The sequence below is a fragment of the Tachysurus vachellii genome, chromosome 22 (assembly GCF_030014155.1).
Source record: "Tachysurus vachellii isolate PV-2020 chromosome 22, HZAU_Pvac_v1, whole genome shotgun sequence".
NCBI classification, from domain to species: domain Eukaryota; kingdom Metazoa; phylum Chordata; class Actinopteri; order Siluriformes; family Bagridae; genus Tachysurus; species Tachysurus vachellii.
The window spans coordinates 1,875,189-1,887,789 of NC_083481.1; the positions used below are offsets into that span (position 1 = coordinate 1,875,189).

Below are 12,601 nucleotides of genomic sequence, written 5' to 3' on the forward strand. Positions count from 1 at the left end.
TTTTACAGTTAAAGCTGAGGTTTAGGTTAAATACTAGGGTGAAAAACAGGAATGAACTTCGCAAGATGGTCCAAAATCTCTGCCTGCTGATATTCATGCGCTCTCTGAGCACCTACTCAGAACAAGGACACAACAGCAACAAGGCCAACTTATTGTGCAACATGTTGGCATTGTGCGAACCTCTGATCCGTGTGTATATCACAGTCATAATGAGCTCTATTGTCTACTGGTGCACGTGTGATTAGGGAGGGGGGTATATGGGTATGGGGCTGGTGCACATTCTCTTCACACACCTTTTTTGGCTCGGATTTTGTAATTGCGGTCAATCGTAAGCCCTAAAAGCCTTTAATACATGCACTACATGTGTTTGCGTTCCAAAAAAGAAGAAGAAGAAAAAAAAAAGAAAGGAAGAGAGAAATGGGTCAAACTGGAAAGTCAGGCTTTATGAAAGCAGAAAAATGTGTGACTGCAAGGTTCTGATGAAAGACATCGGAGACATACAGTACCCTTCCTGTGTCCTGCCTAATCTGTCTCAAAGAAAAGGTAAAGCAAACGAAAGCGAAAATTTCATTAAAAACTTCAGATTCTGACTATTAAAGCAACAGTATGTAAATATTCAATAGCAGTTAGCAGCTTATCTGTCTTGGGATCTCATTAGCTATCAGTTACATCAAAGTGAAAGACAAGCCTCCAAATCTGAGTCCGGTTTCTGTAATCGGCGAGGAAAACAAAAACTGACTAAAAGGAATATCTGAGAGAAAATTAAAAATAAAAATAAAAAAAAAAACGAATGTAATCACAGTTTATCAGCAATGACGTGGTTTTTTTGTAATGTTTCTAAATCGAAATTTGTACAGTTGCTTTGATGCTAATATAGCTAGCTAATAAAGGAATAGTAATAACCCTTATTATTACTAAATATAAGTTTATTATAGCTAATCTTATAGCCACCAGTTTAGCATTGGGCAAGCTGTGAGAGTAAATAATAAATAATTAAATAAATAAAGATTGTAGTTTTTAGTAATATATATATTATATATATGGAGAAATGACCACAGAAAATCAACCTAATGTTCCAGTTCCAGAGCTACTTTCCAGCTAGCAAGCTACTAGCAGGTTTAACTTTTGCTAGTATCAACTTATTAGCATATTAGCATGCTGTGATTTGTGCTTATTGTTGCTCTCACCCATGACTGAGTTTACAATGCTAATGATTCAATCAGTTGAGGCATTGCTAAGGAAACAGCTGTGTAACTGCTCGCATGAAACAAAGGACTAAAACAAAGGGCAAAGTTTCTTTTCTTACCTCCACATTGTGTCTGTCACTGTGTGTGTGTGTGTGTGCGGGTGTTTGGTAAACAAACAAACAACAAAAAAGGTTGCTTTGAGCTGCTTTAAGGTCAAGATTCTGGCCTCTGGATGAAAATAGTTAAGACAATCTGTTCCAGTGTTGTGTGCATGCATGTGTGTGTGTGTGTGTGTGTGTGTGTGTGTGAGAGAGAGAGAGAGAGAGAGAGAGAGAGAATCTGTGCGTGTTTTATACGTGACATGTGTCAGCTAGTGGCTGTGTGGACGTCTGTTTTTCTGCACAGTGCTCATGCAGCAAACTGCATTCCTAAAGAGCACCATAGCAGTAACAGAGCAATGCAGCAAACACACACACACACACACACGCACACACACACACACACACACACACACAGAGGCACAGCAGACAGCAGAACAGCGCTCTGTCATAACTCATGATTAATGGGCGTTCCTCCATATTTCATGCCTTATAGAGTGCTTTTATAAGTGCACCTGCCAAACTGGATGAGAAGCTCGAAGAAAAAAAAAAAACAGCAAATCACTGTCAGTGTTAAAGCACCTTCAGGTCGAGTATGTAAAACTTCAGATTAACATTTGGGACTAATTATATTTAAGTAGCAAATGATCGTGATGTTACGCCCATTTCCTTTCAGCTGTATGACAGTGAGTATCTGCTACATTCACTGTGCAGAGACACAAGTTCTGTAAAACAAACCCTACTCACAAATCCCAAACGTCACTCCAGTTTACAGTAAAATCCATTTTAGTCGGCAGAGCTGAGATAAAGACAACAGTTATTTGCCGTTTGTGGACACGAACTCTGCTGCAGTGACACAAACGAACTCAGATTAAACACGCAGGATGATACGACGAAGCGATGATGTGGCTGATTTCTTTCTGTCCCACACTGTAGACTCAGAAAAGAGGTAAAGAAGTAAAGAGGTAATGAGGAACATCTGTATTTACATCTGTACCTCACACCAAACCTACCTACCTATCTCAAATATTTAAAAACTGTTAAATCTCTTATCTTTATTATTATTATTATTATTATTATTATTATTATTATTATTATTATTATTTATCAGACACTCCAAGATTTGACAGCTTTTTGATTATATATAAAATCGTGGTTCATTGGAGAAAATTCAATAAAAAGACATTAAAAAAAGAAACTAAGGTAAACCGCTGAGTCATTTCAGTTCCAGTACGTCGACGTGCAGTTGTCAGAGATGCCGCTGACATTTCGTTTAGAAGGTTAGCAAAAAAAAAATGGCGGAGGTTTTGTATTTATTAAACACGTCAGAAATTGTTTAACTCAAATTCGACGGTGAAGACGTGAAGGCCGAGAGACACCGCACGCTGCACACATGTGAAAATAAAAGAGTCTTTATTCTTCTCTTCTAATATTCCAAACACATTTCTACAAACATCTGTAAAACCAATATCTGTAAAAATGTTCTCTGATCTGCGATCCGTCTGCTGCGATATGGAAGTGTGTCGTATTCAGATGTTTGAGTCAGTTCGGTATTTTATTTGCTCCAAAGCAGTCATTTAAAGATTTGGCCTGCTGCAGAGTGTAGTAGAGGGAAACTAGGATGGTTCTGAAATGTAGTGAAGAAAAAAGTATAAAAATAAATACATTAAAAAAAAAACTCTAAGGAGCAAAGAAATGAAATGAGGTCAAATAATTATTATGATTAAAGGTCAGGCAGCGAAAATAATGACTGTGACATGATCAGGTGACATCACCCGGCGGCTCGAGGGACTGTGGGGCGGTGAGGTTTAGATTCCTAGGGCTAATAGGAGCAGATTTCTGGAGAATAATGAGAGACGTTCCAGAAGCTGGAAGGTGAGCAGATACCGGAGTAGAAAGGACGTGTTTGTAAAGGGACAAAGTGCCAGGCGAGGTGGAGTAATCCTTATGTCACTGTGTCTATTCTCAAAAAAAAAAAAAGAAAAAAAAAATACAGCGACAAGAAGTCAGATGGCTTTAAGATAAACACAGCGAGGCGGGAGTGTGTGCGGAGCCGTGTTGTGTGAGGCAGTCAGACCTTGAATACCACATGCTTTCTGACTCATACGCTGCGAGTGGGACGGAAATCCAAAGTGCAGCAAACACCAAAACACGAGGTAGTACCGAGGAATCCGGCGACTTTGGCTCCAGGAATTCCAGAAACGTTTCCGGAAATCTGACATGAGCAAACAGGCCAGGATCCTGAAAGAAAGAAATAAAGGGGCAACCGTGTGTGTGTGTGTGTGTGTGTGTGTGCGTGTGTGTGTGTGTGTGTGTGTGTGTGCTTGGAGTGAATGAGGCCACTGCCACACATATACACACACACACACATTGACAGACACACTGAGTCAGCAGCCACATTCCTGTGGAGTCAAGCACTAGCTTTACACCCATCCTCACACACACACAAACACACACACACACAGACACACACACTCACACACACACACACACAGTTTGTCTTACTATCCTTATAAGGACTTTCCATTGACATAATCATCAACGCTAAACTACACCTACACTTAACCCAAATCTTAACCTTCGCCTCATTCAGTTTAACCTCAGATGGAAAACTTTCAGCTTTTTAATTTATTTATCCTTTTTTTTATTCTTTGTGTGGACCAACCACATGTCTCCCTGATACACACATATCGACCAAGATGCTCCTTTTATAGCAAGAAAGAGCTCCTGATCTTCTAGCATTTAGAGTCCGTGCTCATCGATATTCAATTATACATCTTTACCACTAAGAGTAAAAATGTACCACTAAGAGTTTCAATTTTATTTGTATTTTTTAATAAAAAAAAAAAAAAGTAAGCCCTAACTGTGGAACAGTGACAAGGACGGGAAAAAAAGGCAGATAAAAGAACAGATAAGGGAGTGTTTTCTCTTCTTAGCAACCGAATGCTTGTCTGTGCATTCCCACAACATCTCGCTCGATCCTTTTAATCTCGCTAATCCGGCTGTCAACGAACTAATCTACACCTTAATCTCAGCTTAAGACATTGTCTAATATATAAATACCCAATACTCGGAGGATACACAAAATATAACTGCTGGGAAAGACCACCCCTGTAATATTAACCCTGTAAAATGGGCCAATGGGGTGCGAGTCAGTTGTTTGTGAAAAGCCAGTCGTGGGCTCTCAGGGTGCACAGAGAACCCTGTGAGTCACCGCTGTGCATGCCGACGCTGAAGTACGTCAGAAACCGGCGGATTAAACCACCGCTATGCTAACAGAGGAGGGAAAGACAGGAGAGGGATGAGGGCACTTGAGGACAAGTGGTTTCTGAGGATTTTTCCACCATCATCAGGAGCAAAGCAGACGCAGTGAAGAGCGTCGATATGCAGAGACGTAAAAATCAGACATACAGCAGCGTCTCTGATGCTTGTGCAGCCAAATAAACCAGAGAGCCTGTTCTGGATGATTTACTGCCAGTCTGTCAGTCTGTCTGTCTGTCTGTCTGTCATTAGATTCAGTTCATCCTCTTCATTGAGGAAGCCATTCCGAAAAGCAATGCTGTCCGTTTTCCGGTGTTTTTTTTTTTTTTTTTAACCTTGAATCTTCTGCGTGGTTTAAATCCGATCGTGTCTGAATTATAGCCTGCGACTATAACAGATCTCCTCATATGAGCTGTTGTTACCTGTTAATCCACAAGTCATATGTTGTACGAACGCTTGAATCCGATCGGTCAATACAGAGCCGATCCTGACCCCCCTGGGGCCCTAAGCAAAATTCTGCTAAAGGGCCCTCCTACCGGACCCGTGAGCCATGTAAACCATTTGCCACACATTCACACTTGCACTTTCAGCACTGTACAGCTAATTTAGCTAGTCAGATAGAGACTAGAGACAGAATCACATCAACATTTTTTCTCTTTTCATGGCCAGATGGACAGCTCCGCTTCATATCGTCATCTACACAGTAAACAATAACACGCGCTGTAAAATGAGGCATGGGGAGGCGGGGCCTTGCATAATTTACGGGGCCCTACGCAACTTGCGCAATGAGCGTATCGGCTCGAGCCCGATCGGCTCTGGGTCAGTAGTCACACACTGCGAATCACAGCGCTCATTTTAGTACATTTTTGGGGACAAAAACGATTGTACGTAGCTGCTATAACGTAAGAACTAACTTACATATTATTACATGTTATACATATAACTTACTAACGTATATGTGTAAAGAAAATAAAATGGAGGTTGTGTGCAGATTGCTGTCATATAAGAGGAATAAAACAGCGAACAGCACCACACACCACACACCACACCGCATTTTCTTCCTTCTCTACTTCCTTTTTCCGATTTCCTTTTTTCAAATCTGGATGATTTCATCTGTTTAGCTGACAGCAGGTTTTTTCTTCACCTTAGACACACGAATCTGCAGCATCTTTCATACTTTATAAACCATGCTCAGAGGAGCGCACAAACAGGATTAGTTAACATCAATACAGTTAACACATACTCTCTCTCTCTCTCTCTCTCTCTCTCTCTCACACACACACACTCACACACACACACTCTGAACTGAACACTTTGTGTAACTGACCTGTTTATTGTTATTAACATAATGAAAGTCTTCTGGATGAAGTGTGATGAACCATGACGCACTTCATGGTGACGTGTTTCCTGGTGAGATTTTTCTTATCTTCTCTCTTCACTCCCTGATCCTCCCGCCTCAGAGACTCATAACAGGAAGCGGGAGGCAGGACAGCAGCGACTGACACAGACGTGACTAAGAATGGAACAAATATTAAAAAAACTATGATGAAATACCATTACATAATCATCTAATAGTGAAATAGACTCCTGTGCAGGCCGTGTCACGTATCATTACACGCCACCACCGTCATAACATGGAAATAAAAATAAAATCTTGTTTTTAGACGTAACAGTGTGTCAGCTAGCACCAGGAACTACACTGGCTAGTCTTTGGGAGATTATCAGATGAACGTGGGATGATTTTATGACACCTTTCATTTCCGTCTCTGATTTAATACGTTGGAGGTAAAGAGAAAATTTTGCATACAATTTTTTTTTCTGTTATTATGTTGGCTTGTAGAAGCCAACATTCCGCTTTGCTTATTCTTCTTAGACAAAAATGTATTAATGTTTACTCCTCCTAGGGATTTCAAGCCACATGCGCCAAAATCGGATGTGTCGTAGATCCTGGTTTGTTGTTGTTACTTTTCTAAGTGATCCGAGATCCAGTTCTCACAGTACCGGGTCTCAAAGTGCCCTTTTTTGCCATAGACACCGATTATAAATTGTAGAGGTTTATCGTAAAGCTATTTACACCAAACTCGGACAGCTTCTTTAAGTTGATACTCCGGACAAAGTATTAAATTAGTGTAATGATTGGCCTTTCTGTGTTTCCATAGCTCCACCCCCAATGTATGCAAAATGCAAAAAACTTTCCGCAACATTGACATGTGACATATCAAAACGCTCAGAACAATGAGGGGAACTTCCTCACGGGTATTCGGATGATGTCACGTGATGTCGTGTTCAGCCCCTCCCCCAAAATAAAATATTACCACAAAATAGACATGTGATATATCAAAACACTGAGCACAATGAGGTGAATTGCATCACTGATATTCAGGTGATGTCATATGCTCGTATCCACTCACATCTAAAAGCAAACATCAAAGTTTGTCACAACGAACTTTATAAATCTAGTTATTTTTTATATTACACAAAACATTTAAATTGCAAACATATGGATAAAAATGTAGGAGATTGGTTTCTGGCTGCTGTATTGTCTGTTAATTCTGTGTAATCACTTTTGATACACCGATCACTGAGCCGTTTCTTCCTATTTCCTGAATTGTTTTGTCTCCTTTTCTTGTCCCTCCTTTCCTCCCTCCCTCCTTTCCTTCCTCCCTACATTTCTTTGCTCTATGCTCCTTTGGAAACCAGTAATTTTGCTGTTCGGTGTCAAAGGATTTTATCCTGGACGTTTGCACCTGCGTGTGTATTATGCCTGACTTGGCAAAGCTGACTACAGAGCGTGAAAGTAATCTTTTTAATGAGACTTTCCTGATGGGGTTCAGCACAAATGAAACTAGGTATTAGTACACTTTATACCCTTCTCTCATTCTCTTCTTTCCTTGACAAGCAAAAAAAAAGCACGCCCTGTCTTTGTGTGTGTGTGTGTGTGTGTGTGTGTGTGTGTGTGTGTGTGTGTGACCTGAGTGCAGTAGGCTGGGTGCAGGTAAAAGTGTGATTAACCCTGATGCAGGTGTTTTGTAACTAGAGGGACGCACCTGAACCACATCCTCCTGCTTATTTTAGCTTTGCTGCTACAAACCAGCCTGGCTCTTCACACGCAACCCTCTGCGGAGCCTCATGTGACTCTCTCACTCACTCTGAAACAGGTAGATCAGTGTGAAGACAGGTACCGGGCCATCCCAGATTACATTACTGACAGGTGAAGGGAAGATTTAAAGAGTGTGAACCTACACAGGGTTTCTCGTCTGTGTGGAAAAAATGTATAAATACATATATAAAATATATATATATAAATAAAGTAGATAAAAACAAAATTCCTGAATGAATTAAAAATAAAACTCTAATAATAAATGTAACAAAAAAAAAAACATGGAATAAAACCTTTTTTTGTTCTACGAATATAATTGACAATGTCGGGTCACACACGCTGTCGTGGATTACTTTCCTGTCCCTTGGTGTTTTCTTTCTATCTCTGTAACTTAGTTAGTACTTGTTTACTAGTTTAATACACGATGACCCGTCTCCACAATGAAACACATTAAATAGATTTATACTGAAATATTTCTTGTGTGTAGCGATTTTGCTGCTCGTTTGTTATTGGTTGGAAGCCTTTATGGAAAATGATATGCTATTTTCGACGTCGTGTCCAACCATTGTGTCTTTACATTGTGATAGAACAAGTTTGTAACATTATAATCCATAATCTTTGCATTTTTTAAGAAATTTAGTTCTGTTGATTTGGATCCAGTGCTGCTCCTGATCCTTCACCGTGACCAGTTTATGTGACGGACGTCGGGGTGGTGAGACGATGATCAGTACCACACTGTGATACTAATGTGTTTCTAATCAGGATCTCAGCCAGGAAACAACCTTGTGTGTGATAAACCAGTTTGTGGGAGTCTGAAAAATAATAACGGACTGTTATTATTCATAGTCCTAGAAGTTAGTAGAACAGCATGTAGGACTGAGTCTAACAAAACAAACATGAGAAGAATCACTGTGGCAAGAGGTCAAGACGTGATCTGGTGCTGTGTTGTTCAGATCGTCTGAAGATTCGGATCGCGGCTTTGTTGGATCTCTGATTTTTTTAGCCTTCAAATTTCCTTGCCTTTAGAGGTTTGATTTTCTTTTTTAACAGCAAGATTGTACCACATCGATGTGCGCTGCTCTGACGTCCCAATACGACGTTGAGATTGCGAGCTCGTTTAACATTTTGAACGCTCTCTCGTGAGTGATAACAATCAGGTTTCACTGTCAACTAAAGACAAAAGGAGGAGGAGCTTCTTTACTTAGTCGCTTTACATTTTCATTGTAACGGCCAAATTTATATTAATGAGAATTTCAACTTAGCAGATTGTTTTGCGGCGTGTGTGTGACGCCGTGTGTGTGTGAGACGTGTGTATGTGTGTGACGGCATGTGTGTGTGATGCCGGTTTAACAGTGAAAGCTTAAGAATATCATCTGATTGAACAGAGTGTAAAGCAACCCGGACAGACTACAAGACTAAAGCGCTGCTGCGTCGTTTCTTTACATAAAAATAGACCTCAAAGGAAATTTAAAGAAAAATCTCATGGGAAGTTTAATAACGTTCAATATAAAAACTCATAAATTATCATAAACTCACTGATATAAAAAAATGTCAGCAATTTGAAGTAAAAAGTTTTTTTTTTTACTCCTACTGGATCCCTGATGTACATCTCTTCTTGTTAGCATTACAAGAGATGGATGGCTGTACAGCGTGACAGAGGCACTGACTGCTATTGTAATCCTCAGCTGCACAGTCATGCAATGTGGAATTTCCTGTCAGATGGCCATTGTAGCGTAAAGAACCTTGAGTGTCAAAAGAAGCAGCTTGAGTCATCTTTCACTACAGAGCCAAAAAAGGTGCACTTCAGCAAGAGACGCCTGTTGTGCCAGAAGTGAGCAAGACTGATTTGTTTTGCGAGCCTATTAACATATCGATTACAGGAAATTGCTTCTTTATCTTACGTCCATCGCAGGTGTACTAAACAATCGCTTTTAAAGTTGAAAAAAAAGCAAGCAGTTACAAGACAAACGCACATTTCACCAGAAACCAGCGCACAATAAATCTGTGTTTTAACTTTGAAAGCCGATCCTCCTCCTTTCAGATGAACGGATCATGTATCATCCATCAGCGTCTCTTCTTTGCATTTCCCTTCCTTGTCATATTTTTTTTCCCCTGACGCGCTTTCAAGTTTCTTTTCATCTTTACTTTCTCTTCCTCTCTTCCTTCCTTCCTTCGCCTACGCAGTTGCCCCGTGGGCCTGTGACACCAAAAATAATGGAAAAGAGGAAAATCTCTGTAGGTCAACTACTGTTTAGTTAATTAAAGGGTTTTGGAGAGGAAGGGAGAAGGCCAAGGGAGATCTGGCTTAGTCGGAGAGACGCCACTACAAAAAATCTTGCAACATGCTACGCTTATTTTATGCTAGCTTATGAAAGACAGCTTTCCTCTTACATACTGTAAGCAATCATCTCAGCTTCAGCTTCTCAGCTTTTGTTGTCTTAGTTAAAGCAAAAAATGGCCCTTGTGTGTCTTCTTTCCTATTTCTTTCCTACGTCGGCTCAATAGTTGTTATAGTTGTGCTGCTGATATTTATAAAAATATACTAACCTTCTCAGTAATTCCCGGTTTATATATGAATGCTAATTAGCCACGCCAAAAAAAAAAAAAGATCTGAATCATCGGACGTGCCCAACTCACCCAGGGAGAAATCTTGACAATTCCTTCTTTGTCTGACATTCAGTCAGCTTTGCAGAATCACGCCTATTGTTCCTGTAGCATTTATTCTGCAGGTAAGTGAGGATGGTGCTATGGTGCAGAAATTTTCATGTGCATGCCGTGGGCTGTGACTAATCTGGCACCTGGGAGTGAGATAATTGCATGCACATTGTCCCTCGAGGTCACATGAAGGCTACGAATCAGAACGGCCCTAATACGTGAGATACGAGATCAAAAGCAAAACTAGCAATGATTTTCATTTTAAAGTCCATTCTCCATGTGTTTCAGTGCAAAATGGCAAAATCCAAAGAAACATTTCATGTAAAAAACAATGTCTGATAAGTTTTGGCTTTTGCACAAAATGTTCTGCTCATCATCCTGTGAAGCATGCTGGTGGTAGCATCATGTTGAGCGTTACCATTGGTCTGTCGGTTGCCTGGTCGTTGTGCCATTTTTTTATCTACATTTTTTAAAACAACCTGTTTAAAGTCATTCGTTGGGATGTTAAATATTTTGTATACGTTTATAGCAGGAACGTGATCGATGCTTTGGCAGAACTTTGTCCTGGAAGTGATTAGGTAGCTGTGTGTACAGGTATGTTTTCTAACCTACTCCGAGATCTTCCAGATCCAGGTGTATATAAACTGTCCTGAAACTTGACACATGACACTTTAATTACACACATTTCAATTCCATTTAACTATTAACTGACTTCTGAGGGCAACCGCACTAGATCAAGAAAGGGGGTGAATAATTGTGCAGTAACTACCTTTAACTTTCTTTACTGGTAAATACCTTTGCAAATCATATTGATTTTTCCTCTATTACAGTATGTTGTGCTACAGTGTGGAGATCGTTGAAATTCAGTCCATCTTAGTCACAGTATGAAATACTACAAAATGTGAAGTGAAGGGGGGGTGAATACTTATGCAATCCACTGTATGTGCTAGACAGGATGTGAGGTCTTCACAGGCCATGATACACAAACATTCTTTAACAGATATACAGTCTCAGTCCATACAAGACATAATTGTCAAAATGTCTCTACTAATAATACAATATTTGACTAGTTTTCTGTTTAAAGGAAATAAAGAAAAATCAGTGCAAACTCACACTCCGAATGTCTGTTTTTAATGTAGCGATATTTTGTTCTTATGCTTATCTGCTCAGAAATTCACTGCCAAGCCTGATCTGGTAAAAGTCCACAAAACATGGATGTTTGTCCAGCTGCTATCCCATAGACTGTGTGTTTATGTGTGTGTGTGTGTGTGTGTGTGTGTGTGTGTGTGTGTGTGTGTGTGTATGTTAAAAGTTACACATTTCCAGGAATGACCACCTGCTGAGGTTAATGACATGCTCTTAACCACTGTAACCTCTGGGTTGTTGATCAGAAGGTTAGGATTAAAGCCCCAGCACCACCAAGCTGCCACTGTTGGGCCCTTGTGCAAGGCCCAACTCCCTCAGCAAAAAAATAATTCCACTGTGCTCTAATGTATGTGTGCTGATAATACAGTTTGCTTCTTCTTCTCCTTCTTCTTTCATACTGTACCGTCTCTGAATTTTGGTTTATGGCCTCCTCTGGGGAGACAGGACTTTACGATGCTCTTTTTAAAGGTATGTCCTCTGCTAAACTCTGGGTCCTTCCAGGAACAGGTTCATTTATACTGCGATCAGATGACACTTTAATTGCACACAGCTAAACTCCATTCAGCTTATTGTATGACTTCTGAAGATAACTGGTTGCACCAGATTTAATTAAGAGGTTTCACAATAATGGGGGCGAATACATAATCACAACTTTTATTATTTTTACTTGCAAATTAGAACAATATCAATATCAATAAGATGTCAATATAATGGGTTATGAGTTATGTGTTGATTTGTGACACCTTATTTATGATTTTTTCCTGTTAGTGGCCGCCATCATCTGATCTGGATATTTGAATAAGCACAGGTTTTCTGCCAGATGCCCTTCCTGTTGCAATCCTGTCATTTTTATCCAAGCTTGAGACCAGCACTGAGAGTGCACTGGCTTGTGCAACCCTCAGTGAGAGTCATTTGGGATCCAAACCACCAAATGATTCACGAAGTTTAATCCCAATAAAGTCTGTTTCATTTCAGGTTTGTAACACTACCAACTGTGGAAAAGTAGGAGGGGGGGGGATACTTATGCATGACACAGGAAGAGACCGCAGTCCTGCATGTGAAGGGCTCATTAGCTACGTATAAACTAAGCTCAAATTTCAAAATGGCAGAAATGGAGATAACATCCGTCCCAGTTCCTCAACTTTGGCCTGAGG

General features: G+C 40.1%; 1 long non-coding RNA gene across 3 annotated transcripts; it reads right to left on the reverse strand.

The window, feature by feature from the left end:
• Positions 1–2,681: 2,681 nt before the first annotated feature.
• On the reverse strand, positions 2,682–11,550 carry LOC132838423 (uncharacterized). Of its 3 annotated transcripts, XR_009647631.1 has the most exons (5): positions 11,415–11,550; positions 10,284–10,512; positions 7,594–8,458; positions 5,874–6,059; positions 2,682–3,526 (listed from the first exon to the last, which is right to left on the reverse strand). It is a non-coding gene; the product is annotated as an uncharacterized LOC132838423 (long non-coding RNA). The 3 variants fall into 3 exon arrangements; XR_009647632.1 differs by lacking the exon at positions 10,284–10,512; XR_009647630.1 differs by having other exon boundaries at positions 10,284–11,550.
• Between the last annotated feature and the right edge of the window lie 1,051 nt (positions 11,551–12,601).